The 23,682-nt window shown below is 45.9% G+C and overlaps 1 protein-coding gene across 3 annotated transcripts in view; it reads right to left on the reverse strand.

The window, feature by feature from the left end:
- Positions 1–23,682, reverse strand: part of ITPRID1 (ITPR interacting domain containing 1) — a 607,194-nt gene that overhangs the window by 278,850 nt on the left and 304,662 nt on the right. The gene's annotated exons all lie outside the window — the stretch shown is intronic.

The following is a 23,682-nucleotide window of genomic DNA, read 5'->3' on the forward strand; positions in this document are numbered from 1 at the left end:
TGTCTGGTGATTGGCTGGCTGAGGTCAGGTGACGGGCTAGGGAATGCCCAGAGTCAGGAGGAGTCACCCAGTGGTGAATAGGGAGATCAGCAGCTAGATGGGTGGGAGGAGTACACCTGGGTCCTGAATAGGGCTGGGCTTTCCCCACACAATGCTGGCTCCGCCCCATGTGGTGCGACTGATGACCCTGGCCTGTGCTGTGAATAGGGAGAGGGGCTGAGCAAAACAAAGTGCTCAGGAACCAGTTGTATCTGGTTCGCCCCTTCCCTGCACCCTTGAGACAAAGGGATTTGGTGTATAAAAGAGGGGCTGTGACCCCATGAAAATGTTCTTGCTCTGACTCGAATCTACCAGGGGCGTGCTGCTGCTGGGGCCCAGGGGAAGACTTGCCTCCCTGGGCCCTGCCCAGCCCCTGGATGCCTGGTGGACTTTTGGGACCATTCGCTGTTCTCTTTTTGGATCCTGACAGAGGGGGGCTTGCTGCTGGTGGGGGCCCAGGAGGGACCGCCATGGGGGCTACCTCCCTGCTGGAGGACCTTGTGTGCTGGCCCCTGGGTCCTACCTTGCCCCCCTGGACGCCTTCAGGACCTTTTTGGACCTTTTTGCTGGTCCTCAACATAGCGCCTGGAGAGCGCTTTATTCTAATTTCCCCCAGAAGAGAGGAGCTGGGGCTGTGCAGCGTCGCGCTGCTGAGAGCAGGAGAGAGGGAATCTCCAGCGTGGGGATTCCCTCATGATGCGTGCTTTTGCGGGTGCCCACCCCGCTTATTTTGCTATTTCGACGGCGGGTGCCCACCCAGCATTCTGGTGAGCTCGCGGGTGCCCACCCCGCTCTATATTTTAATTTTGGAGGGAGCCTACCCCTCAATGCCCCCGAGAGCCGAGATCTCTGCTGCCGTCCGCGGCCCGCCTGGTTGTGGGCGGGGCCGCGGGACGGAAGCGTAAGTGCCGCCATTTCTGGGAGAGGAAGTCCCGGAGCCTCGCAGGCTCCATCTGCAGAGTCCCGGTCCCGAGATGGGGGACCGGGTAAAGTGTGGTGTGACAAGGCGGACTCCTTCACGGAGGGCGGGAGCCCACCCCACCTCCATGAGCCGAGGAAGTGAAGTCCCGGGTGAAGACTGCAGCGCGGGGCTCCCAGGAGTGAGGGAAGCCCCGTTCCGCGAGAGGAGTCCAGTCCAGCCTTCGCCCCTGCCGGTGAGTAACGAGGGCAGGGGGCGAAGGGGGGGGACCGAGGCACCAGTGCTTCCTGCCAGAGTGGCCCCCACATGGCAGTGGGCCGCTCCAACGATTGGGGCAGTGTTGCTTTTAGAGCGCGAGTGCGCTCCAACCAGGGGCATAATTGTTATAGAGCCCTGAGGCTCCAACGAGAGGGCCAGTGTTGGCAGTGGTGCCGCCGTAGCGGGCCACTGTAGTTCTTGGGGACATGATGTGTGTAGAGCCCAGAGATGGCTCCCACGTTTGGCGCAGATTGATTTTAGGAGCCCCGTGTGGCTCCACAGTACTGGGGGACATGTCGTTTCTGAGCCCAGGTGGCTCCAACGTCCGTGACATCATTTCAAGGGCCATTGAGAGCCCATGCCTCATTTGCCTTTCCAGCTGCGCAGCACTTAGTGCCAGCTGCAGCGTTTAGGCCCTGCCTTGTCCCCAGCTGCCCAGCAAGTAGTGGGCAGCTGCTACGTTTAGGTTCTGGCGTAACCTGGACTCTAAGGTGATTTTGGTGCTAGGAAATGTACTGTGTAGTATGTTTGGCGCACCCTGTGTTCATGCTTTTGGGGCTAGGAAATGTACTGTGTATAGCATGTTTTGCGCCCCCTGTGTTTTATACCTCTAAATGTGGTTATTTCTGCCTAGGAGGTTATTTCACCTGTTTAGGTTGGTGTTAGGGAGATTGTACTTCCCTGTGCGATATACGCCCCTAGTGTAGGTATACTTAGGTGGTTAGGTCTAATGCGTTAGCCCAAGGAGAGATTGCATAATGTGTTTATGCCTCTGTGATGGATGCAGGATATTATACCTGTTGCTAGTGTGATGACGCTGAGGTCATTATTGCGCCAGTAGTTACTGGTTGTGTTCTACAGTGCTAATTTGTGTTATGTTCTACATGTACACTTGGTGATTTCTGCTAATTCTGACAATGGCAAATGTGGCCCTGTCCCGTGTAAATAGTCCCTTGTAAAATTCTGCCCAGTGCCAGTTGGCACAGTGTAAATTGTGTGAATATTATCTAATGTGTTTGGTATAATACAAAGGCTATTTTTATATAATACCTTGTGTGGAGTTTCCTTTGTGGTGGGCCTTGGGTGTTGTTGCTGGGTGCGCGCGCAAACGCTTTACACATTGCCTCCGAGATAAGCCTGACTGCTCGTGCCAAGCTACAAAGGGGGTGAGCAGGGGTTATCTTTGGCGTGTAACTCCCCAGCCCTGACTAGAGTGGGGGTTTCTGCCTGGCTTTGGCGCAAGCCCTAGCCAACCAGAAATCCCATTTCTAACACTCACCATGCCACCACAGTTTAGACCTGGCTAAATGCAAATCAGTCTTGACCCTGTGCCTCATGGGACCAGTCTAGCCCGAACTGCCAAGCCAGGTCCTCCCTGGACTGGAAACAAGCATCCTAGGACAAGTTTCGGGGTTTCACCCCTGATCAAAGAGTATAGCTTGAATCCAGTGGCACAGTGAGACTGGGTCCCATGTCTGGGCATACCCGGTGCACTTAGGGCAAGAAAGCAAAAGACACACAGTTGATGGACGGAATGCAGAACAATTCAAAACATTCACCCCCACTCAAGAGATCTGGGTTAAATCCATCATACCTGTGCTCACCATGCCACCCCAGTCTAGACCTGGCCATATGCAAACCAGTCTTGACCCTGTGCCTCATGGGATTAGTCCAGCCCAAACTGCGAAGCTAGTTCCTCCCTGGACTGGAAACAAGCATCCTAGGACCGGTTTAGAGGTTTTACCCCTCATTAACCAGGATACCATAAATCCAGTGGCATGGTGAGACTGGGACCCAAGTCTGGGCATACCCGGTGCACCTAGGGCGAGATAGCAAAAGACACACAGTTGATGGATGGAATGCAGAACAATTCCAAACATTCACCCTCATTCAAGAGATCTGGGTTAAATCCATCATTCCTTTGCTCACCATGCCACCCCAGTTTAGACCTGTCCATATGCAAATCAGTCTTGACCCTGTGCCTCATGGGAACAGTCAAGCCGGAACTGCCAAGCCAGGTCCTCCTTGAACCTGAAAAAAGCATCGTAGGATCGGTTTCGGGGTTTCACCCCTCATCAGCCAGGATAGCTTGAATCCAGTGGCACAGTGAGCCCGAGACCCAAGCCTGGGCATACCCGGCGCACTTAGGGCAAGAAAGCAAAAGACACACCGTTGATGGACAGAATGCAGAACAAAATAGTCAAGAGATCCGAGTTAAATCCATCATTCTTTTGCTCACCATGCCACCCTTGTTTAGACCTGGTCATATGCAAATCAGTTTTGATGGATGAAGGAGAGCATGTTATGTTGTTGGAACACTACAATACAGGGCTTTTTTCACTCTTCAGCTCATCGTGGTTGGCATTTCTTAATCCAGTGCTTAAATACTTTGCTGTAAAAACGGTAAAGGGCTTTGTCACTTCCTAGGTCACAGTGGATGGCACTGTTGCAATCCTATGCTTAAAATCTATGCTTGAACAAACACAATTTGTAGTGAGCAGATTTGGAGTGTTGGTGGTGTTGTAGAGTTTTCCTTATAAAGGAGCTGCTCTCCACCTTAACTGGCAAATTTTATATATATATTACTTACTGGCGGTCGCCAGTAGGTAGTTATAGTTAGGACCTAGTTACCGTAGGAATATGGCAACATTCTATTCGTAATAACTTTGGCGCCGATTGACGAATCTTCGTGAAATTTCAAAACTAATTTTTTGTTGAGATCAGCTCCTATGTTGAAAGTTTGGGGGTGATTCGTCAAGGGGGGGCCGAGAAAAAAGGGGGGTCCCAAAACGTGTTTTCTCCATGTTAATTTCCATAGGAAACTTTAGACAAGGGTACAGGTCGAACGGGTGAACGGAATTACCCCAAATTTGACAGGGAGAAGGGTCTTGGTTTAGAAAGCACGCTTTTGTTTATTTGGTGTAAATTCGTTCAGCTGTTTTTGAGAAATATTGAAATTTACAGATATCAATATTTGGGAATTCTGCTATCTGATTGGCTGAGGCGTTATGAGCACGAGCTTGTTGCTGATTGGCTGCGAGCAGTGCGAGCGGTTGCAACTAGGAAGTGTTGCCGCCATTTTGTGATTCCATTGTAGCAAGTAAGGTGGAAAAAGGGGGAAAAAAGGGGGGGAGTGGGAAAAAGGAGGGTGGGAGCACTGTAACCTCTGTGGGATGTTTAGGGTGTGCTATAGAGGGGGTGCGAAGCAAAGTATTTACCCCTACCAGTGTGTAAGTGGTGGGCTACGGAAATTAAGTGAGGTATTGGGTAGAATCTGATGCGGGTATGGTGAGCTGGTGCGAGACTCGGGGATTAAAGCGTGAGCCCAAATTGTGTGTCTTATGCTGTGAAGTAATGTGCCGTGGCCACTGCACTACAGTTTTGTAAGTAGAGTCCGGATGTGTTTATAACTACTAGGATGAACTTCTGACCCGTACTGGTATGAAAGTCCTGGGGTACGGAATATATGTGAGGTATTGTCTAGAGTCTCATGTTGCTAAGTTGAGCTGCTGCCGGAGTCAGGGATTAAAGAGTGAACCCAAACTGTGCGTCATATGCTGTGAAGTCATGTGCTCTGGCCGCTGTGCTACATCTGTGCAAGTAGTGTCAGCATGTAGCTATAGCTACTTGGATGAACTTTTGTTTAGAATATTGTAGCTTGTGTATGGTGTATAGGTGGTGTTGTAAAGGTAGTGCAAAGGTAAATCAATATGGTATTTGCAGAGCGCAAACTACTCACCCCTATGGGTGAGAAGAGCTGGGGATCAAAGCGAGAGGTCTGAGCTGCAAAGTGAGATGATCTGGTCGCTGCGCCACAGCTGTGTGGAGAATACATTTTAGCGAGGGTGCGGGAGTTGGCGTTATATGGCCCTAAAATAGGGGGCCTAAGTTGTAAGTTATAGGGTGGTTCTAAAAAGAGCCCTTGTGTTCATTAGTTGGAGCTACATATAAGTATGGATGCATAGCTTCAAGTTATTCAGGAAAACTTGGTTTCCCTGATCTGTGAAGTGTACTCCATCACTTCTGTATATATCTGCCATATCAAAACATATGTTGTTGTTGTATATGGACCCCATTTTGTGGTCTCTGAGGTATGCAGAGACAGCTTTGTTGACTTTTTTCCGAGATTTTTCAATCTGAGGTCAAAATTGTATCTACCATTTCCACTTCTGTCTTTGGCATATATTGTAATACACAAAGACAGTTTGAGGAAAAAGTAACATCAATTGTCCAAAGGTGTCTTTGATAAGATATTTCCAAATCTACCCCAGTCAATGTGCCTAGGTCGTTTCCACCACAGTGCACAATCATGAGGCCAGGGTGTTGGAGATGCAAACAGGTTTTAACCAAAGGCAACAATTGGTGCCACTTCAATCCTCTCTGTCCAAACCATTTAATGTCCACATTTTTTAAACCTAGGTCTAAGTCAATACATCTCTGTTCTGCATACCTCTTACACCAGAAAACATAGCTATGTCCTACGATCCACACTAGCATTTTGAAGGTATGGCTGGAAGGCATGGAAAGATGTCTGTAGCTCATGCAGTTCCTTCGTAGAATAAGAGATATGTTTAAAGATGGGGAACTAGTTTCTTTTCACATACAAAACGGTACCTGATTGGGAGATGAAAAGCATTGTTTTTTAAAAGTAGGGTGCACATTTGTTTTGTGGAAAAGTATGTTTGTGATTGGTTAAGGAAAAGCAGTTTGCACGTACATATTATAGTACATATTATAGGATAAAATTTGCTCAACTCAACCACACCTGCTACTTGCATTTGAAAGGCACTGTTCAAACTTAAAACAATCATGAACTTTTAACCTGCACTTGCCATTAAATGTTCATGAAAATGTTGCAAAAAAATATCGTAAGGTTGACAAAAATTGATGACCTTTTAACCTCGACGTTTTGTAGAATATTCTACAAAGTGTGTTGATAGAATACGTTGCATTTCTGACCTCGATGTGTACTTGGAATATTTAAAAAACTATTTATATGGAAAAGTAGAAAGACAGTAATAGAGAGAATTTTTTAAAGCTAAAGTAACAAGGAACTATTGTAATTTGTTCTTGATTACCTACTGGGGGTCGCCAGTAGGTAGTTATCACTGTTAACGGTCTGAAAGTGCAGTGTTGCTCAGAGTGGCATGTTGGTGATATGATATGGTGCTACACTCGGGTATGAAACCGTGTGGTCATTGCTGTAAAGTGATGTGGTCTGGTGTTTGTAGCATATGTGTGCAAGTAGTGTTAGTAGGCGTTTATACCATACAGGGAGAGGGAAGCGAAATACTGACCGCTACTGTGTGTTGATAGTATACCGGAAGCGGGAAGCGAAGTAGTTACGCCTACCGGTGTGAAGACTTGGGGATGAAACCGAGCTGATCACTGTAAAGTGATGGGCTCCGGGCGGTGTAGGATACTAGCCGCTGTAGTATAAGTGTGTAAGTAGTGTTAGTATGCGTTTATAGTATATAGGGAGTTGGAAGCGAACTACTCATCCCTACTGGTGTGAAGACTCGGGGATTAAACTGTGAGCCTAAATTGTGAGCTTATTGCGGTAAAGTGATGTGCTCTGGGTGCTGTAGCATACATGTGGAAGAAGTGTTAATTTATGTTTATACAATATAGTGAGTGGGAAGCGAAGGTCTTACCCCTACCGGTGTCAAGACTCGTGGATGAAACTATGAGCTCATTGCTGTAAAGTCATGTGCTCTGCGTAGTATTCCATTGTAAGCCATAGTAGAATGTTAGTATGCAATTCTACTAGAATCTAAGGGGCATATTATCAAGGAACAGCGTTAAAATTATCGCCGCTTTAGCGGCAGGAAACTGCCGCTAAAATGGCGATAATGGGCTTGATAGTATGCCGTAGAGAATTCCAATAGAAGCCCATGTTAATACGAGAACATGGGCTTCTATTGGAATTATCAAGCCCATTATCGCAGTTTTAGCAGCAGTTTCCTGCCGCTAAACCAGCGATAATTTTAACGCCGTTCCTTGATAATATGGCCCTCAGTATGTAATGTTAGAATGTAGGGCTGTCATGAGGGGAATCTTGTGGAGTTTGTACACGGTGCTGGATTAGACGGTTGCTTTGCTGTCTGCTCCTGTTTGTGGTTGTTTCAGGTGTCTTGTTTTCTTGTAATAAATCTACTTATTGGATTCACTGCTGTCTGCCTCTTTACTACATAAATTTGACGACGAGTGGGAGAAGGCAAAAAGAAGGCACAACTCAGCAATATTTCAAAATTACTTGCGTTGTGCTGAAGACCCGTTTTGTTCGTGTAGCTGTTTCTACTCATGCCAGAGTCATCGGCTCATTGAATTATGTCATCCGACTTCTGGTAGGATTTATATTTTTAGATTTTGCGCTTCCTCTGCTTCTTCACTACATTCTGGTCGCTGTACTACACATGTGTAAGTAGTGTTAGAATGCGTTTATACTAACAAATGCATCATAGACTGGTGCAATACCCTTTCCTGCTTTTTCTCGGATAAAATCCGTCTGATACAGCAGTCCTTGCCTGTGTGTTCAGCTTTCCAGGCGGAAGATGGATTGATTGCACCCTCTCAGGGCGCTCCAATACACGCTCTGTCGGTCTTCTCTCCTGTCGACATGGCTAGTACTCTGAAATTACTTAAGGGCCTCAAGTCCGGTTCACCTTCGGATTTATGCCCTGCCAGACTGCTGGCCGCGGTCGCGGAGATCATCAACCCTGAGGTGAATGCTATTATTAACCTTTCCCTTGGGGAGGCTTGTGTTCCGCCGGAGTGGAAACAGGCAAAAATTCTTCCATTACTGAAGAAACTGTCCCTTGACCCCACGCTGCCCGGCAATTATCGCCCTATCTCCCTTCTCCCTTGCCTTGCTAAGGTATGTGAGAAGGTAGTGACCTGACAACTTTCCGAATTCGTGGAAAGATCTGAGGCCTTGCACCCAGCCCAGTCTGGGTTTCGGGCATCCTATAGCACAGAGTCAGCGCTAGTGGAGATCTCAGAAGCTATTAGGGACTGCTTAGATGCTGGTGGCAGAGCAGCTCTGGTAATGCTTGATCTGTCAGCAGCATTTGACATGGTGCCTCATGCCAGACTGCTCTCCCGCCTCTCTGAGATTGGGGTTTCTGGCTTGGCCCTCGCCTGGCTGAGGTCTTTTCTGGAGGGTCGTACCCAACAGGTTTGGGTGCCACCGGCCGCCTCTTCTCGGCAGGAGGTCCCCACAGGTGTCCCCCAAGGTTCGTCCCTTAGCCCCCTCCTCTTTAACATCTATGTTACTCCTCTGGTCTTTTTGGCCGAGAAGTTGGGGGCTAAGGTGATAGCCTATGCGGATGACACACAGCTTCTTTTTACCTGGGCCAAGGGGGAAGACTCCGTCTTGCCTGTGCAGAAGTGTCTGTCTTCGGTATTTGGTTGGCTTGCTAGAGCCCAACTCAAGTGCAACGAAGACAAATCAGAGATCCTTCTCTATGGTAACTTCCCCTTGGACTTCAGACGTGAGATCTGGCCCCCGGATCTTCCTCCTCCTCCCTCTAATGGTAACTCCGTTAAAAATCTTGGAGTCTGGTTTGAGGATAACCTGTCGTTCTCGGCCCAGGTGAAGAAGGTCTCGGGTGGCTGTTTTGGCCTTCTTAAGGGTCTTAGGGGTTTTCTTCCTCTTCTCCCTAGAACTGCCGAGGAAACGGTTGTTCGAGCACTGCTACTCTCCCGCCTGGATTATGCCAATGCCCTGTATGTGGGCTTACCTGGCTACTCCATGTACAAACTACAAGTGATCCAAAATGCAGCCGCAAGGCTCCTCCTTGGAATCGCCAGAAGTAGCAGTGTCCACGCTCATCTCCGTGCCCTGCATTGGCTGCCCATGGCTGAAAGGGTTAAGTTTAAAGCATTGGTCATTGCCCACAAAGCCCTCCACAACTTGGGTCCCATCTATCTGCAGAGGCGGTTTGCCTTTTATGTCCTGACCAGAGCTCTCCGCTCTTCAGCCCTTCTGCTGGCCAACGTTCCACGTTTCTCCCGGTCCAGGATCGGGGGCAGCTCGCTCGCGGTCAAAGCTGCCGCGGCCTGGAATGCTCTCCCTTTTTTCTTGCGCAACACTAAGGACCCACTTTGTTTTAAACGTCTCCTTAAAACCTATCTGTTTCCATAGCCTCTCACTTTAGTTCTCCTCATTTGGCTTCGCGCTGGGACACTCCTTGGAGTAACTATCGCGCGTTATAAATCTATCTAACATAACATAACATAACATAGTAGTAGGGAGGGTGACCTCTCAGGCGCAGCTCATACAATGTCCCGGGGTGTGCATTCGCTGGACATTTGTGTTTGCTATTGGAGGGTGGTGCATGGCTTTCACCCTGTGATAGCAAATACTTGTTTGACTACTTGAAGCGAGAGGAGGAAAACCTCGCATTTCTGTAATAGAGGGATGCGGATGATAAAAATGGAGAGAAAAGAACAAAACAAAACAAAAAGCAGGGTCTCACCCGTTCTTTTAAATGAGGCCCCTGGTCGGTGGGTAATGTTCCGTGGCCAATCCAAATATCATATTGCAGGTTCTCTGTAGGACTGGGGATCTTAATGTCACATGTAAATTAGACGCGGAAGGGCACAGAGACTTTTGCAGCCTAGGGGAGCGCCACCTTCCTGGGTATTGTTTACTAATTGTTCGGGGGGTTCGAGGCCAACTGAAGTCCGGGGATCCTCACACTTCGGGTCTTTATTTAAATATGCAGGGTGGGCCTCGGCAGTCCCTGAAGCCTCGGTGGTTCTAGGCAGTACCTTATTTGTTCTGTAATCACACGGGCAGTACTTATGGTGTTATAAAGTGATACACTCATAGAACTCTTGCAGTTGTAAAATTACCCAGGCTTCATTTGTCTAATAGTCAGTTAGATTATGTTTGGTAGGTGCACTCTAATATTAAATAATGTTGTCCTTAAAATCTCCTATAAACAGATGATTTTCACAATAAACAATAGACAAGTGTCGTCAGAAAAAGAAGACCTATACACTCAGTTATTTATTTGAAAAAATAAGTAACCTTTATTAAAACAGAAATAAATAGAAATTTAACTTTAATAGAACAGTATAATAAAACAACGTGGGTTGGACTCCAGTGGAAGCAGCGTAGGAAACCTGCAAGACAAAAATGAAACATAATTATGTGTGCTATGTGGAAGAGGTAAAGAAAGGTAGTCCGAATGAAAGGACCATAGTGAGAATGGAAGGGTGGGGGAGTGGGTGGAAGGGAGAAGGGGAGGGAGAGTCAAAAGAAGAGAGGGAGGAGGAGACAGAGCATCGGCCTATTGCACCCAGCCCTTAGTGTTTACCCTCCGTCACCCATTTGTCTAGGACGCTGGGGTCTGTGAGAAAGAGTGTGATTCAGCAAGTCCTTAAAATTAAATACATGAGGCCAGAGATTATGGGCCATATTATGAAGGAAGGGCGATAACATTATCGCCACTTTAGCGGCAGGAAACTCCCTCTAAAGCGGCGATAAGGTGTTGATAATATGCCCTTGTGAATTCCCTTAGAAGCCCAGGTTCTGGTGTGAACCCGGGCTTCTATAGGAATTTACAAGGGCATATTATCAACCCCTTATCGTCGCTTTAGCGGCAGTTTCCTGTCGCTAAAGTAGTGATAATGTTATCGTCGTTGTTTGATAATCTAGTCCTACATTATTAGCTACGGGAAAATCGCTTGCATGCACCTGTGCACCCAGGGTGCTGAACCCCAACCCCTTTACCCGCACTGTGCTCAATTGTAGGTCTTGCATACCGAGGCTTCACTGCTCACCTGCCACCACTGGTGTGTCCCACGATGTGTTGGTGCAAGCTCCTAGTCCAGGGTATGTTTGTACGATAGACCTGGTCTCCGGTCGGGGACCGTGTCTTGATACCACGATGGAAGGTGTCAGAATGCCAGGGCATCATTGTGGGGTCAGCTCCCGCTCCGCCCTTCTTGTGGCAATCAATGGAATGTCTGAAAGAGGAAAAATAATTTAATGGTGGAAACGTCTGGAGGTAAATGAATGTTTATTTCAAGCTTGATAGAAAATAGGAGTTGAGTGCATCCTTCGTTTTTGAAGTACGATCTACCAACTGTTAGTGGTAATCGTGGTTCAAAGAGGAGTTGGAGTGCACGAGAACGCACAAGGTTAAATAATAATATGTTATGCCAACGTTCACATAGAAAGGAACAGAGGGCATGCTAGAAGCATAATGTGCGCGTATAATGCAGTGGCGGGAGCCTGTGTGCATGTACACTTAGTAAGGAGCTCACTACAGTGTTCTAAAAGCCAATGCCACGTGTCTGTAGGGCAGCGCTTCCCGCTGGCTCAGGCCTACAGTACGGTCCAGCAGGTCCTTAAAATTAGACCGATGTGACTGAATGAGGTCAGAGATCACATCATTACGCACGGCAACATCGCTTTTTCGCACATGCACACTCAGGGTGATGCACCCCACCCCTCCGGCACAACCGCCCTCAACAGTTGTCTGTAGGGCAGCGCTGCCCTTAGGTTCAGGCCTACCTTATGGTATAGCAGGTCTTTAAAATGAGACAAAGATGTGACTGAATGAGGTCAAAGATCACATGATAACTCATGGCAATATCGCTTATTCGCACGTACGCAGTCTGGCTGATGCATCCCATCCCTCCCGAGGCACCGTGCTGAAGAGGTGTCTGTAGACCAGTGCTGCCCGCTGGCTCAGGCCTACAGTACAGTCCAGCAGGTCTTTAAAATGAGACAGAGATGTGACTGAATGAGGTCAAAGATCACATCATAACACATGGCACTATCCTTTGTTCGGACCTGCGCAGCAAGGCTGAAGCACCCCACCCTTCTCGCCGCAGCACACTCAATCAGAGGCCCTGTGCACCCAGGCCACTCTGCTTACCTGCTGTCATTGTTGTGTGAGCAAACACTAGGGGCAGCAGTGCTCACAATTCAGATGGAGTGTTGATTGCAGGAGAGTGTACACCTCATGGATCCCTTTTGTAGACGACGGGCAGTAGGGCTCACAATTTAGAGCCCGTGTTGATTGCCAGGATGGAGTACACCTCATGGATCTATTACTTTTTTTTATTGCACATTGTGATATGCGAGGTGGATGCGGCAAATCATTTGAGGTAGTGTGGAAGAAGAGGGATGTGTGGCGTCGTGGTTATCCTATTTATAAGTACGCAAAGTGGGCTGGGCTTGGGTACACCAGGCCAGCGTAGGGATGTGAATAAATATTCCGGGGACTTGGGCGTTGTTAAGTTCCTGCCTGGCCAGGAAGTGTACTTATGTGTGTTTCTTTTGTAGTTTTGACCTCGCAGAGTGTGCAATTTAGATTAGTGTAACATGTGTCGGGAGGGCGGAAACTATCGTTAATGAGATGGAATGTGATCTAGGATGTGCAGTCTGCCCATGGCTGATGATGCTCCTTAGAGCCAGCAATAACCAGGCCGAAAGGCAGCACAATAATGTGCAGACACACACACCAGGGGCATCGTGTAACACATATTTGTTTTTTGATGGAATGTTTGAGATGCATGGCAATCACACGTGGAAGGCTAATGTACAGAGCATGAATATTGATCAAGATGATCGTTGCATGTTGTGTGTAGTATAAGATATGTGTATAGAGGAAAAAACTTTTCAAAAAATCTTTCTAAGCAGAAGAGGTGTCTCTCATCAAACGATGTAGAGAGAATGAGTAAAATGGGTGGGGTCATGCAACTGTTACAATGGGAAATGTTATGAACCAATCAAATACTTTTTTTTAAGGTCACATGGCAATCGCGCACCGAGCGTGCAAGGAGGCCACACCCGACGCGATTTTGACCAAATATATTTATCATAATACAAGTTTATTACAGTTAGAAATATATAAATGTTTAAAATAATTTCGATTTTCACATGCTCTCATATACTGTTTAAAGTCATTTAGATATACTACCTACTAAGGGAATGGCGTACCCGGCGCGATACTATATGTCTGTGACGTAACACAGGGCCTGGCAGTGTGTACTCGGCGAATACGCAACACGCAGCATGCACGACCCCATACGTACATGACGTAACGTGTGGCTTGGTACTGCATACCCGTCGGATACCAAAGTACTACCTGGGGTGACTTCATGCATATATGATGTTACGCGGGATGCGGTGCCACAAACTCGGCGGATACGAAATGTGCATCATTTACGAGTTTAGCAATATGGCGAATAGGATTTATGTGGTGATGGAGCTTGGTACGCTACCGGTATGGGAGTGCAGTTTTCTCCCCCCCCCAAAAATGTTTAACTTTAAAGTTAAAAACAAGAAGTATAATAGATTTCCAAAATATTTAAAAATATAATAGAAAAAATATAGGTTTTATAAACATTAAAATATGAAACTAACATTTAAAAAACCTTCGAAATTCACTGAAAAAACTATAGGTTTTACAGACGTTATAGATAGGAATCAGCATTTAAAAAACCTTAAAAATTCACGCAAAAAAAACATAGGTTTCAGGGACGTTATAGTTAGTTGAACATTTGACTCATATAAAACCAGAGAAATTCGCCTGTTATAGTTAGTTGTACCAAAGTTCATACTACCTGCACCTTGTTCCAGAGGATGCCTCTTTGAAGTTTCTTACTTCAATTCCAATCCCCCAGCTCTTGACTAAACAACAAGACAGTTTAAATAAACCAATTTCATCAATTGAATTTCAGGAGCCCTTGGACTCTATGGCTAACACCAAGGCAGCAGGGAATGATGGCATCACAATTAAGCTGTCTAAGGAATTTGCTCCGCTTTTTCAAGATTTTCTGATTAAATGTTTTGATGAAATTATCTCTGTTGGGTTTATTTCTATAACATTTACAGAATCTATTGTTTTAAGTTATTTAAAAAAATGATAAATCCTATTTTAATCTTAAATCATATAGACCAATTAGCCTGCTAACACAGATTACAAACTTCTGATGAAAATTGTAACAATTTGTTTAGCCACTGTTGCTGAAAAACGTATACATGGATATCAGAATGACTGTGGAGAAAGCTTTACAGATACCCCATCTTCCGAAGCAAAACAAGCAAATGTACATATGTTAGTACCTGATTCTCACACTCTTCTATGTTAAGTATACATTACCATGCTGACACGATTCGCTCTAATAACAAAAGGCTGATTATAAAAGGTAGCATCTACTACGTAGAACTTTGTCCTACTGGAAACTTTTCTACGGGATTAAAAAGTTGTGAGGAGCACACCTTTGGTGATAAGGAGCACATTGATTTTGTAAACAATTACACTCATTATTTGGACCCAGGCTGGACAAAATTAGGTAGAAACGTATTACAGAGGTTACCTGCCACTATGTAAACTGTAAAACGAAATAGCACACTTATTGGATAATGTCATCAATGACGCTATTTGAGAAGTCATCAGTGATCTGGAGAATATATCTCTCTCTCTCTCTCTCTCTCTCTCTCTCTCTCTCTCTCTCTCTCTCTATATATATATATATATATATATATATATATAGCTCCAAAACGCCTTCCAAAGAAAGAGCAGAAGTCCATAGGGGAACAGTGGAAACTTCCTTTATTCAATTGTTGGCGAATGCATTTCGGCCTATTCCGGCCTTCATCAGCGCCAGGATATTGCAGGAGGCTTTGCGCTGTGCATTTTTAAATACCATCTTGCCCCACTACGATTGGTGCGAGTCCGTTCCACCCCTTTGATGATATGCTCACCATTCACAGTTCACGCATTTCTTGTGGACCATGATTCCCAGGATGCATCCTGTGGCTCCCAGGGAAGTGATGCATGGAGTGTACTGCACAATGTCAGCGTTCTTGGGCGGTAGGCAGAATGATTCGCATTGTGTAAAAAGTCCCATCCCCTGTGAATTAAAATTCAAGTTGTTTCCTTGGGTCCCCAAGACCGTATCAGCCTTTGTGCTCGGTGTTCAATTAGGCGGGGGCAGGTCTGACAGTGCATCCCGCCCAACCGAGGTTGATAACCTTGCTGTACCACCAACTAGTCTCCCGAGCATGCAGGCGGGCCCGGAGCTTTCAATAACATGAAGAGGAAGCTTTGCCAAAGCGGATGCAAGTGTTGTCCGGGCCTGCTTGAGAGACGGGGGCCTCTGTACCGCATCTCTGGCCGACGCCTACTACATCTCCAAAACTCCTCCCAAAGAAAGAGCAGAAGCCCGTAGGGGAACAGTGGAAACTTTCTTTATTCAATTGTTGGCGAATGCATTTCGGCCTGTTCCGGCCTTCATCAGCGCCAGGATATTGCAGGAGGCTTTACGCTGTGCGTTTTTAAATACCATCTTGCCCCACTACGATTGGTGAGAGTCCGTTCCACCCCTTTGATGATATGCTCACCATTCACAGTTCACGCATTTTTTGTGGACCATGATTCCCAGGATGCATCTTGTGGCTCCCAGGTAAGTGATGCATGGAGTGTACTGCACAATGTCAGCGTTCTTGGGCGGAAGGCAGGATGATTCGCATTGCGTAAAAAGTCCCATCCCCTGTGAATTAAAATTCACGTTGTTTCCTCAGGTCCCCAAGACTGTCTCAGCCTTTGTGCTCGGTGTTCAATTAGGCGGGGGCAGGTCTGACAGTGCATCCCGCCCAACCGAGGTTGATATAGCTATATATACATATATAGACTCTAGATAGATAGATAGATAGATAGATAGATAGATAGATAGATAGATAGATAGATAGATAGATAGATAGATAGATAGATAGATAGATAGATAGATAGATAGATAGATAGATAGATAGATAGATAGATAGATAGATAGATAGATAGATAGATAGATAGATAGATAGATAGATAGATAGATAGAGAGCTATATAAATGATTATTTCGGTGGAAAAAAGTTAAAGGGACGTTATAGTTAGGTAAAAATGTCAGATAAAAATATTGTTATATGTGAACCAAACCAACTAAAATTCACCAGTTATAGTTATCTCAAGTCACTTTAACCAGTGGCTGGCGCTGCTCTCCAGTCATGCACCGCTGAGTCTCTGTGCTTTTCACCCCAACCACCCTCGCTGAGCTGAGCAGTGTTCAGGGGTTGTGCAGAGAGCCACACTGCTCAGCTGATCAACTGGTCCCCCCACGACCTTAATACCATCACAGTGACAAGTAGCGCTCTACAAATCTACTGATTGATGGATTGAAAACTGTTGAGCGGTGCGGGGTAGCCCAAAGGCTCCCACTGCCCCAGCTGGCTTCCCACCAGCTCCCATATCCTCTGACAGCGAAAGCTAGCATTATTTTCCTCCCAGACTCGGTGGCTCGGGTAGGTCTAGAAGTACAGCGTGAGCGGGGCAGATACCTACTTTTAGAGGTTCCCCGGCTCATGTAGAGCCCACCAAGCACTGTTGTGGTCCGCAGTCCTACTGAATAGGGTAGCATCAGACCGTGACAGGTATTTTAGTTAAATTATTTTCTCACATTACTTGTTGTGATTGAGAGACTAATATTTCGTATAGTCCCCACCCCTTTATTTGTAGATAGTTTTGTTTATAGGTCCTGACGAATCGCGAGTGCACGAGCTCTTAGCGAGAAACATGTTGACCACTTACACCCATTCTAAACACTCTAATTAGAGACATTAAACTCTACCGAGTGTCAAACACACTTTTTTAATCAGGGAAGGAGACCTTTAGAATAAAGTTGAATTCCTATACTGGTACTCTCGACCCTGTTTTAAATCACTTTTGCACATCTACATTAATCAGGCCCCCATACCCGCACTTCACCAAACGGCTGTTGGATTAAAAGAACTCCGATAAAGTGCCCCTTTTAGGGAGCCCGTTAGGCATTGCACCGCCGGCCCGACGAGGAGCAGCCCAGATGATGAAGCATGACACCTGAAAGGGTGTGTGAGGGCATTAATATCCAACAAAAGGATTACCCACTCCCCACATAGCGCACTTGTAGTCTAATCCAGCTCTCTTGTTGATTCACTCTCAACCTTCTCTCTCTATTGAGGAACAACAGGTAACACTCCTTTTGGTAGTCTTGCTGTTGGGGCACTCTACCTGTTTGGACCTCCCACTCCATTGTGAGCGGAAAAAGCCCCCCCTCCATCCCCCTTATTTGAAACCAACCTTGCTGTACCACCAACTAGTCTCCCGAGCATGCAGGCGGGCCCGGAGCTTTCAATAACATGAAGAGGAAGCTTTGCCAAAGCGGATGCAACTGTTGTCCGGGCCTGCTTGAGAGACGGGGGCCTCTGTACCGCATCTCTGGCCGACGCGTACTACATCTCCAAAACTCCTCCCAAAGAAAGAGCAGAAGCCCGTAGGGGAACAGTGGAAACTTCCTTTATTCAATTGTTGGCGAATGCATTTCGGCCTGTTCCGGCCTTCATCAGCGCCAGGATATTGCAGGAGGCTTTAAGCTGTGCGTTTTTAAATACCATCTTGCCCCACTACGATTGGTGAGAGTCCGTTCCACCCCTTTGATGATATGCTCACCATTCACAGTTCACGCATTTTTTGTGGACCATGATTCCCAGGATGCATCTTGTGGCTCCCAGGTAAGTGATGCATGGAGTGTACTGCACAATGTCAGCGTTCTTGGGCGGAAGGCAGGATGATTCGCATTGCGTAAAAAGTCCCATCCCCTGTGAATTAAAATTCAAGTTGTTTCCTCAGGTCCCCAAGACTGTCTCAGCCTTTGTGCTCGGTGTTCAATTAGGCGGGGGCAGGTCTGACAGTGCATCCCGCCCAACCGAGGTTGATATAGCTATATATACATATATAGACTCTAGATAGATAGATAGATAGATAGATAGATAGATAGATAGATAGATAGATAGATAGATAGATAGATAGATAGATAGATAGATAGATAGATAGATAGATAGATAGATAGATAGATAGATAGATAGATAGATAGATAGATAGATAGATAGATAGATAGATAGATAGATAGATAAAGAGCTATATAAATGATTATTTCAGTGGAAAAAAGTTAAAGGGACGTTATAGTTAGGTAAAAATGTCAGATAAAAATATTGTTATATGTGAACCAAACCAACTAAAATTCACCAGTTATAGTTATCTCAAGTCACTTTAACCAGTGGCTGGCGCTGCTCTCCAGTCATGCACCGCTGAGTCTCTGTGCTTTTCACCCCAACCACCCTCGCTGAGCTGAGCAGTGTTCAGGGGTTGTGCAGAGAGCCACACTGCTCAGCTGATCAACTGGTCCCCCCACGACCTTAATACCATCACAGTGACAAGTAGCGCTCTACAAATCTACTGATTGATGGATTGAAAACTGTTGAGCGGTGCGGGGTAGCCCAAAGGCTCCCACTGCCCCAGCTGGCTTCCCACCAGCTCCCATATCCTCTGACAGCGAAAGCTAGCATTATTTTCCTCCAAGTAGGTTCCCCAATGCCTACCTGAGGCAGTGACATCCCGAAAACTATTGGGACCAACAGAGGGAGCCTCAGTACTCCTGAGCCCAAGCAAGATCCTCAGCCAACACCACAATGCTGGCGGGAGCTGGTGCAGCACTTTTCTTTTCTGTGCTCCCACCTGAGTGAGAGCAAAGTTGCATTTCCCGCCAAGGAGATTGCAGGCAGTGATTGCCTGCACTCTGTTGTTCATGAAATAGTGAAATAGCAAAGTCCTGGGGGATGGGGTCTTGCCCTGGGTACGTCTCAAATCGGGCACCGGGGATGGGGTCCCTGAGCCAATGACTAGCTTGTGGAGGTGGGATGCAAGGCCACTCCACAAAATGTAACATTTGGCCCCAGAAGATGGGGTCTCTGGGTAGAGGGGCCATATGCCTAATCCCCGAATTCAGCATATCAGCCCTAGGGTATGGGTTCCCCAAAGCCTCAATAAGATTCAGGGAGTGAGGGCCACACACCCATCTCCCCAAATTATGCATATTGGACATGGTAGATTCAGGGAGGGAGTCATGCGCCCCTCCTCATAAAAAATAAAACCAGTAACCTCTCCGGGACCTGGCTCACCCCAGGGGCTGAATCTTAAAATTGGCAGGAGCCCACTTATTTTTCTTTTTATCAGAGCCACGGATTGTCAGATCCTTAGCAGATCTGCAGTGCAGATAAAAGACAAGTTTGTTTTTGGACCCGGGGAGTTCCAGGGACCCCCGCCAAGCCTAGGGGGCATTGTATCCCTACCCTGCCCTCTATATGCTTTTTTATTTTTTATTCAGGACAGTGGACTCCGTTCCTGCGTCCTACATCTTTGTTGATGAATTGGCAGACAATCAGATCTTATCTTTGGATCTGTAGGCTGCGGTGATCCTCTGTGATATGATAATGTGCATAAACTTTGAACGTTAACTTTCAAACACTGCTGAGTGGATTTACACTTACTCACAAAAAGCACACTTTCTGGACCAAGAAATAGCTTTCTGCTACATTTGGTATAATTTCGTTGAGCAGTTTTTGTGGTATTGCTATTCAATTTTCCCATGGAAAGAAAAATGATTTGGGGAAATGTGCTTTGGGACTTCCCTCCCACGTTTTCTTGGCCTCCACTTGACAGATCATTCTGACACGTTCCAGGAAAGAGCTAAGGTGAATGAGACATTTTTGGGAACGTTTTGGGAAGACTTGTCAAACGGTGCCAAAGTTGTAAGCAAAAACAAATTATTTTGTGAGACACACACACAGCACTCCCCCTCTCCACAGCCCAAACAATTTAATGGATTTACACCACATCTGGCAGAAAGCGAGATCTTGGTCCAGAAAGAGTGCTGCTTTTTGTGATTTGATGTAATCCCCATGGGGTGGCTCACTGATAGTATCCTGGGGTCCCCAAGCCCCAGGACACCATCTCTTTCCCTGCCTCATTAGCGGGCAGGAAAAGTGCAACTGTTCTCCCACCAGGCAAGAGAACAAAGCTCCTCCTACCAATTGGAAGAACAAAACACTTCCTTGCCCTACCTGCACTTTCGGGCATGGAAATTCATTGAATTGCCCCCACCCTGAGGGAGCTAAAGAAAACTACTATAGTGGGGTTGGAGCAGTGCCGGCTCTTGCTGAGGCAGAGGGGCGTCACCCCACTGCTCTTTGAGCAGGAAAAATAAAATGATAATAAATTAATTATTATCATTTTAGTTTTCACAGGTTTGGGGCTGGGTTAGGGCAGGCAAGGCTGGGGGCACAGGGAGAGGATTGGTTTGCATATGCCAAGTGGGCATGACTGACTGTCTGGCCGTGTCGGATGGCCAAACAGTCATGCACACTTTGCATGTTTCCCACCAGGCTGCATTACACAGCCTGACGGGGAACATGTCCTGGCCCTCAACCCCCATCTGAGTGCCGATCCACTGTGCTCAGACCAATCACAATGCTGCATTGCAGCCTTGTGGTTGGCTTAGGGGTGCCTATCATAAAGCTGCATTGCAGCCTTGTGAATGGCTATGGGGAGCCTGGCTGCTTCCTGGTTCAGGGGCTCTCTGAGAAGCGGAGGAGAGATGCGGCCAGCAGAAGAGGTAAGTTGTATTTTTTTTTATTTTGTTCCCCCTGCAACCTCCTCCTATGCCCCTCCACCCTTTTCCCTGCCAGCTGCTACTGTTCTTGTTGCACCCATGATGGGTGAAAGCCGAGGAGCAGGCAGGGCTGCAGGGGCCTATGGCCTCCCTCCGCAGCCCCAGACGTGAGACCAGCTGTGGAGTGCCCTGGTTAGGCACTGGGGCACGCCACATCAACTAACTATATAATAATGCCAGCTGCTGCAGGAGCTGAGAGCCGGTAGGGCTGCAGGAGCCCTGGGCTCCCCCCACAGCACAAAAAGAATACTGAATGTTTTGAGTGCCCCAGTGGGCACCTGGGCACCCGTTAATTTAAGTAAAAATGCCAGCTCATGCCTGGCTCTATAAAATAGGGGTGCTTGCAGGGAGAAGGCAGGGCCACAGGGGCCCGAGGGCCCCCGTGAGACCCTCTAGCAAAAAAACGAAATGGGTGTTCTGGGTGGGACTGGGACACCCATAACTTTTTTAAAGAAATACCCAAAATGTGAATAATGAATGAGTGGCCACAGCCGCTTATTTATTATTCACCATCCATAATGCCCTGGCAGTGCTATTTAAAAAAAATGGTGGTGTCTTTTCCCCTTCTGGGGACATCACCAAAATAAATAACATTTAATGTTGTGGGGGGCTACAGGGATAAGCAGCCCGCAGCAACATTGGGAAAAAAACCAGTGAGTCTCCTTATTGAAACCATGACCCCTGGAGAACTTACCATACTTTTTTAAAGCATTTCCTAAGCTGGAGCTTCTGCTCTCTTGTTTTTATGAGTATTTTTGGGGGGTTGAAAAGTGTTAAAAGGATAAATCAGAGACATACAGACACATTGATTTTTTGTAAAAAATGTATGACTACTTATTTACACATTTTTCAAACAAATCATAACGAACTTTTCCACAAATAAGAACCATATTTTTTTTTATAAAATATCAATGTCTCTAACTACTTATTTACACATTTTTCACCCAAAAATGTATTATTAAAAGCTATGTAAAAGAAATAATTACAGACATGTAGCCTAATAAAACTTTACTAATTAATGTTAAAAAAATCAGTATTCATAAACACCGCATTGTGTGCATTACTGAAATATACATTTGATTAAAAATATTGGTGATTTTTGGTGAACGATGATAGATCTGCTTTATGTATGGGGAGTTGGGTGCCGAGGTGGGTTGGTCGGAGGCCAGGCCCTGCTGCCAAATCTCGCCACCACCTTGGATGATTTTACTTATAGTAATAAAATATTACTTTACGTTAGCAAAAAGAAAACTAGAAATTCACTGAAAATAAGGTTAAAGTGACATTATAGTTTGGTATGATAATTATATGTTACTTTGCAATAAAAAAACTTAGAAAATTCACTGAAAAAAACAAAGGTTAAAGTAACATTATAATTAGGTGAGAATTTCAGTGACAACATAATGTTTTAAATGTACAAAACCACTTAAATTCAGCAGTTATAATTAACTCAAGTAAAACTAACTTGTACCCTAAGGTAACTATAACTCACGCCCTCGCAATATACTGCTTATTGCCCCATATATTACATCACTCATGACATCTTCTATAACATCACTGATAATATCACTGCAACATTTGCAATTAAATTATTGATGAGAAAACTGTGCTTCCCTAGGGAGGCTTTCCATGGGTGAGGCATGTGTGTTCCCACACACCCACCCATGGATTTTGGTACATTCCTAGATCTACCATGAGTGACAGACTTGGGAATGCATCAAAATGCTATGGGGAGATGTAACAAGAAGACATTCTCTTCTTTTTTTACTCTTGTGTGTGCTGCAGGCAGAAAGAGAAAACAGCCTTAAAGGATGGTGTTCCTTCCTGCACAAAAGCAATCCTGTCTGCATTTGTGCTAAGCAGCCAAAAGTGAGCCAGCACATGGAGAGAGCAGCAATGTGCCATATCTTGATATGGCGCATTCCTGTCCTTGCCCTCTCATGCAAAGCAGCAAGGTGCCTTGCATGAAAAAATTATAAATATGGACTTTAATATCGAGTGCAAAAGATAGGTGATGAACTGTGTCTCAAACAAACCAGTAATTGTGCAACACAAAACATTGGATGCACCTTGAGGAGCCATTCATGGCATAGTAGAGGTGACTGCTAAACTTTTTGGGCAAATTATTTTAGCTTAGATGTGAACAAAACCTTCACAGTCAACATTCCACGATCCTGGCTCTCATAATTGTAATCGGTGGCTGTGTACACCTGCACATGAAATTTAGGACCATAGAAAGTCTTCCATAGTGATGGGTACAGTGGTGGCCACATTGAAGGTAGTGCAGATCACAAAAATCATAACTCCAGGATATTCACCATCATAACCCATTTACACGCTGAAACATATGCCATACAAAAACTGAGGCAGGTGCGCAAACGTAGAAAAGATTGCCAAAAGTCCCTATTTTGTCGGAAGATGCACGGAAAAGGGTTTCTCCTGGGGAAAACAAGGTTTTAAGGGAGAAAAAGAATCATTTGTTAGTGCAGGTTCTTGTAGTAAATACTACTGTGGATTGCCAAGGAAGTAACTGTACAAGACCATGGGTATGCATGGGAATCAGTGCCTTTTACTAATTTTCAGATACATTTCTGACATTTGGGGTTGATAAATCCCAGAAAGTTGTAAATGTACGCATAATTTACGCATAGCATGATGACGGCAATTCACAGAGAATCACTGATTTTCGTGGGACTATACACGTGTAGCCCTGGGAGACAGACCTTGGTAAATCCTGAGAAAGCTTGAAATCTACACATACTGGAGGAACATCCTGTGGTGCATGGATTTCACAATCGGGCATGACTGCCACCCATTCAAGGTACACATACTAACCTCTCTAAAACTGTCTCTCAAAGAAATAGGAAAGGGGGAGCTGCATGGTACATAGGAACAGCCCAAAAAACAATACAAGTGACACCA

Source organism: Triturus cristatus, chromosome 5_2 (assembly GCF_964204655.1).
Source record: "Triturus cristatus chromosome 5_2, aTriCri1.1, whole genome shotgun sequence".
In the NCBI taxonomy this organism is placed as follows: Eukaryota; Metazoa; Chordata; class Amphibia; order Caudata; family Salamandridae; genus Triturus; species Triturus cristatus.